At 53.0% G+C, this 5,707-nt stretch overlaps 1 long non-coding RNA gene across 1 annotated transcript; it reads right to left on the bottom strand.

The window, feature by feature from the left end:
- Positions 1-324: 324 nt before the first annotated feature.
- LOC144238331 (uncharacterized) lies at positions 325-2,670 on the bottom strand. The gene is made up of 4 exons (XR_013337084.1): positions 2,577-2,670; positions 1,830-1,867; positions 1,556-1,643; positions 325-681 (listed from the first exon to the last, which is right to left on the bottom strand). It is a non-coding gene; the product is annotated as an uncharacterized LOC144238331 (long non-coding RNA).
- Positions 2,671-5,707: the final 3,037 nt, after the last annotated feature.

The following is a 5,707-nucleotide window of genomic DNA, read 5'->3' as shown; positions in this document are numbered from 1 at the left end:
TTGCAAAGCACTTTCCGGCAGTGAGACCAGACCAAGGTCATGGGCTCCCTGAAACGGACACTTAAAATAGGCTCCTCGAGCGCTGCAAGGAGACTGGGGTTAGTCTCACTTGGAAGCGGGCGAGTGGACAAGGAGATGAGTGAAGGGCCTTGTGGTCTGGTTCAAGGACTCCCAAGTTTGGTCAGCACCAAACTGGTACCTCCTTCCCTCAGGGAGCTGGCTGTAGTTGTTCAGTTCAGACCGACACACACACTCACTCAACACCCACTACGTGCCAATCTCTAGGAAGACTCTGGACATTAAAAGATAAAAAAAGAGTCCATCTCTGCCCCCAGGCTTTTATACAAATGGGGATTTAGAGCAGTCGTGGGAGTGTGGGAAGGGCTGGGAAGGTCAACATGGTGGTGGCAGGGGTGTGTGTGTTAGTCTCCATGCTGCCCAAGGAGGCTTTGGCAGGTTCTGAGCACGGGGCCCGTGGGGCTCTGGGTGTGGGGAGGGAGTGGGGGGACCGTGGGGCTCTGGGAGAGGGTTGTCTATGCGGGTGAAGCCATCCAGGGGCATTGCCCTCTCTTCGTCTGCCCTACTTGGGGCACCACGCCACTCTTAGGGGCACACTCTCAACTCAGGTCTTCCTTCTGGTGGCTCAGATCCGACAGGACCAAGTGTGAGTGGGGGTTTTTGCTAGAAAGAGAAAAGGTTGGCTTGGCCTAGGCTGGGGACCTCATGGGCTGATTTTGAGGAATGGGACACTTTCTGAGGGTGACTTGGGACCCCTCAGGGCTTCAGGATGAGTTAGGAAGCTGGGAGCTGGTGGAGCTGGCCCAAACCACTGTCCTGACCCAAAGCCTCTTGTGTTGAAGCTTTCACCTGGGAGCCAGGTCCCCTGGGTCCTGTTCCCCGGGTCGGATGGAGCTGTTCCCTTGCTCGGTCTCTCCTAATTCTCAGTCTCCCTTCCTTCTGCCTCTTCCAACCCCTCAGGATTAATGGGGGACAAATGGGACTCCATGCAGCCCATGTGGGTGCCCTGAGCTGGTGGAGAGATAAAGGAGTGCAAGAGCACATCTGAGGGGCAGAAGAAGGAGACAGCCACCCGCCAGGCTGGTGAGCCAAGCACTAAGAGAAGAGGGGAGAGGTGCAGCCAGCAGCTTCAAAGGCTGGTGCCCCAAGGAAGGTCCAATAGTTTTGTTCTTTCCCTTGCAGAGGAAAGCAGCCCTTGCAAAGCAGCCAGCCCTTTCTTTCACCTCACTCTGTTTTGGGATCTGGCAGATCTCTTCCACTAGAGCCTTCCATCCTACAAGCTCCCTTAGGCCTTCTGCCCTGCAGCTGAGATCCTTTCATGGGAGACAAGACCCAGGGGGGTCCTCAGATGTGGGGGGCTGGGGGCGGCCCTCGGACTCAGGGGGGCCACAGCGTCTTTCCCACTTGTGCTCAGGTTGGCAAACAGCCCACCCCCATGGCCGGTTGTCTCCTGTCACTCCTCCTCTGGGTGCCCCTGGCGCCCACCCTCTTCAAGGGATGACCCCCAGCCCCGTGGGGTGGGCTGGGCGGGGCTTACCGGTGGGTGAGCGGGGCCGGCTGGGCAGGGCGCAGGTGTGCCTGGGGAGCAGGTAGCCGAAAGGTGTTCTGAGGTGTGCGAAAGGGCTCTGCTCAAATAATCCAGGGAGGCGTTTATAAATAACTTTACCTCAGGGCCGCGGGGTGAGCCCCGGCTTCTGATTGGCTCCGGGGGGAAGTGGTTTTGAACACTACACCATAGCTAAGCCCGAGGAGATAGGAAAAGGAGATAAGGGGGAAAAGTTCCCAAATGAACAGCCCTTTTTTTGTTTTACCTGAGGAGCAGAGCTGTTTGATGGGAGCTTGGCACTTCCTAAATCCACCCCGAAGACAATAGGTCACATTCAGCGGGGCCCCTGGCCCACAGGCTCCCCCAGGCAGCCAGCAGAGCCTGAGGAGGGGACAAGGCAGACCCCTCTCCAAGCATGCTGTCCTGCCGCTTGGAGGGCTGGGGTCAAGCCAAAGAGCCTCTTGGACAATGGAACCCATTGAGGCCACCTGAGGGGTGGGGTCCTGGGGCCGCTTGCTTTGAAGGTTGGAGAGCTGGGCGTGTGTTGGAGGGACAGTAGTCCTCTGAGCGCCCCTGAGTAAGGGGATGAACTAGGCCCGGGGAGCCCTGAGGGCCCTTGGGAGGTCTGGGGCTGCAGTGGAGACCTGGTTCCCAGTTCCGTCCTGAACCTTAAGCCGCTCGTCAGCTCCGCACCTTGGTCTATCCACCAGCCCCACAGGGGGAAGTATTCCTCGCCTTCTTAACTTCCCAGGTAGGGTGCAGGGGCAACATCGGGGTTTGAGATGAGGTAAAGGAGCTCAAGAAATGGGACTGACGGCAATTATACGTAAGGTGACAGGGAGGCTGGCAAGTCTTTAAGTCAGAGGCCTCTGTCACTTCCAGGAATTAATGTCTGCCTGCTCACGGCTCTGCTCAAACTGCTACGTGCCTTCTGGATTAGAGCTGCTGCCCGTCCTGTGTCCACTGAGCACTGTGGGAGAAACTCAAAGCGGGTGGAGCTTTCCTGACATACCTCCCGGGAAGGAGAGTCCCCACCTGATGACAAGAGCTCCTTCTCTGGGACATCGGGGACACGCTGCTCTGGTCCTGAATCATCCTCCCATCTCTCCAGAAGGAAACAGAGGCTCTGCGGTGGGCTGAAGCCAGGACACGGTGCTCCAGCAAGGCCTCCCTGGAAGTCAGGGTGAAAGTCCCCGTGGGAAGGCCAAATGAGCCGGTTTCAGCACATAATAGGGGCTCAATAAATATTTGTTGAATGAGTTAAAGAATGAATTGTCTGTAAGCCCAACCCAGGCTTATAGAGGCATTGCCTGTGGGTTCACTGAGAGTTGTCAGGGTGTAGCCAGGGGCCTGAACACGATGAAAGAGGGCTAGGACGCCAGCCACCCTGCCACCGGGTAGGGAGCATGCCCTACCACCTGCTGAAGGAAGGATGTGTGCAGGGCCGTGCCCCCCAGGGGCGCTTCCCTGGATTCCTGCATTGGCTGCGCTGCTAGGTTCCCATGACTCCCTTTGCTTCACCATGGTAACCATACACTGATCACAACTGATGGTAATTATGCTTCCATTGTCAGTGTTTCTCCAAAGCCTTCGACTCCATAAGAAGGGAGGGCAGTGCCTATTTGATTCACTTTGTTAAAAATGTTTTATTTATTTATGAGAGAGAGAGACACAGCATGATCATGGGAGGGCCAGAAAGAGAGAAGGACGTACAGAATCTGAAGCGGGCTTCAGGCTCTGAGCGAGCTGTCAGCACAGAGCCTGACACGGGGCTCGAACCCACCGACTGTGAGATCATGACCTGAGCCGAAGTCGGATGCTTAACCAACTGAGCCACCCAGGCGCCCCTGTTTGATTCACTTTGGTATCCCTACCACCTTGCCTAGTGCCTGCAGTTAGAGGGAGCTTAGGATAGATTTATGGAGTAAGTGAAGGACTGCGTGATGGAGTCTTTAAACAAAGCAGAGCTGGAGGCAGGGATTTGTCTAGGCGTCTCCAGCCTTGTCCAGTGGCATTGACCTGTTCTGGATTTGGGGCAGGCAATTCCTAGAAAGCAGAGTCATCTGGCCCTCCCTATAGCCAGGGTGACAGTCGCTATCAAGATCAAACAACAAAGTCCCTTCCTGGGACACAATGCCTCACAATGAAACTTCTGGTTGGGATTTAGTTCCTTCAGAATAGGGAACACATTGCCCAACTGACTGGAGCAGCTGCCTGCAGGTACATTTGTCTCTTAAATGATCTATGGGCATTCTGGTCTATCAGTTGATCTAGTGTGAGTTTTGCTAATGTGAGTCAGTCCCCCCTGAGTGTGATTGACTTTCCATAGTAACATGTGGCTTTGACATAAGTGATCTGGTTTAATTCTCATGACAATCATGTAATGTGGGCATGTTGCTCTCGTTCTTCAGATGAGGAATCTGAGGTTGACTCAAGTGAAGTAACTTGCCACTAGGTCAGAAAAATCTGGACGGAAGTGAAGGAATCAAACCTGAATATTATAGTTTTAGATCTTATGCTTTGTCCACTATACCGGTTTTATGTTTGAACCTGAAAAGCTAGGAATGAGACCCTATACAAGTCCCCCACTTTTTAGACACTTTCAATCTCCCTGTTAGGTGTATCTTCAGTAACCTTGATGAAGATGTCTGGGGCCTCCAGAACAGATTCTGGGCCAGAGAACTTGTTAGCTCTCCTCTCCAACCCTCCTCCCGACATTTTAGCAAAAGTCAAGATAGGTAGATCTTGTATAATTAGGGCAGGAAGGATAGATGAGCCCAGAGGTTTCTATGAAGTAACCAAGGGAGATGGAGGTCTCAGAATCTGGGCAGCGATCATGGGAGGGAGACCCAGGAAGGAGGAAGCCAGACCAGAGGATGGATGAGTAGAGGACAGGCGAGGTATAAGCCCTGATGTTTCAAAAGGGCATGTTAGGGGCGCCTGGGTGGCTTAGTCGGTTAAGCGTCCGACTTTCGCTTAGGTCATGATCTCGCGGTTCGTGGGTTCGAGCCCCGCATCGGGCTCTGTGCTGACTGCCAGCTCAGAGCCTGGAGCCTATTTCAGAGTCTGTGTCTCCCTCTCTCTCTGACCCTCCCCTGCTCATGCTCTCTCTCTCTCTCTCTCTCTCTCTCCTAGAAATAAATAAAAATATTAAAAAAAAAAGAGGGCATGTTATGGGGATCTTGGGTAGAGTTAAACTGTGGGACAGAGTTAGGGCTGGTGGGGAGAAAACAAAGATGTGGAGAGACAGATGGTAGCAGTAGAAGGCAGAGAAATTGGGGGCACCTGGTTGGTTCAGTTAAGCTTCGGACTTTGGCTCGGGTCATGATCTCACGGTTTGTGGGCTTGAGCCCCGCATCAGGCTCTGTGCTGACAGTTCAGAGCCTGGAGCCTGCTTTGGATTCTGTGTCTCCCTCTCTCTCTGCCCCTCCCCTGCTTGTACTCTGTCTCTCTCTCTCAAAAATAAATAAACATAAAAAAGAAAAAAAAGAAATACAGAGAAACAGAGACAGACTCAGAAACAAAGAGAGAACAGCAAAAATTACTACCGTTTTGCTTCCAAAGCAGCTCAGTCTTGAGGTTCATTAAATCACTGCTTTCACAGTGAAAGCAAGTGAATATCAACTTTATACCTCTCAGTGGAGCAGAATAGGTTGTCCTTTGCTAGCAAGCTACTTTACCCCCACCTCCAGGAATGAAAGCTGTATTCGTTCATTCATTCATTCACTTAAAACCCCTCATTGAGTGCCTGGATCCTGTTCTGGGAATACTGAGATAAATAAGACAGAATCTCTTCCCTGAAAAGATCTCACTCTGGTGGGGAAGACAGGGAGATGAAGAGAACACTGTCCTCTAGGACACGGAGTGCTATGGGAGAACAGAGCAGAGGTACCTGACTCAGCCCTTGAGGGGAGAGGAGAGGAGGCCAGGGGAGACTTCCCTTGGTGTGGCAGGTGCGGGAGCAAGAGAGTCTGCTGTGCCTGGAGCCTGGAGACCTGAGTTCTAATCCCCAGGGTGGCCGCTTTCACAAGGAAGTACCAACACACACACAGACACACACTCCTACCGAATAGGTTTTGGGGATTTACTGGGTTATGCGAAAAGGCCAAAGTATTCACAAATTATCCCCCTGACACACCCCAC

Source organism: Crocuta crocuta, unplaced genomic scaffold (assembly GCF_008692635.1).
Source record: "Crocuta crocuta isolate KB4526 unplaced genomic scaffold, BGI_CrCroc_1.0 scaffold318, whole genome shotgun sequence".
NCBI classification, from domain to species: Eukaryota; Metazoa; Chordata; class Mammalia; order Carnivora; family Hyaenidae; genus Crocuta; species Crocuta crocuta.
The sequence above is the reverse complement of the archived record's forward strand: the minus strand, read 5'-3'. Positions and strand labels throughout refer to the sequence as shown.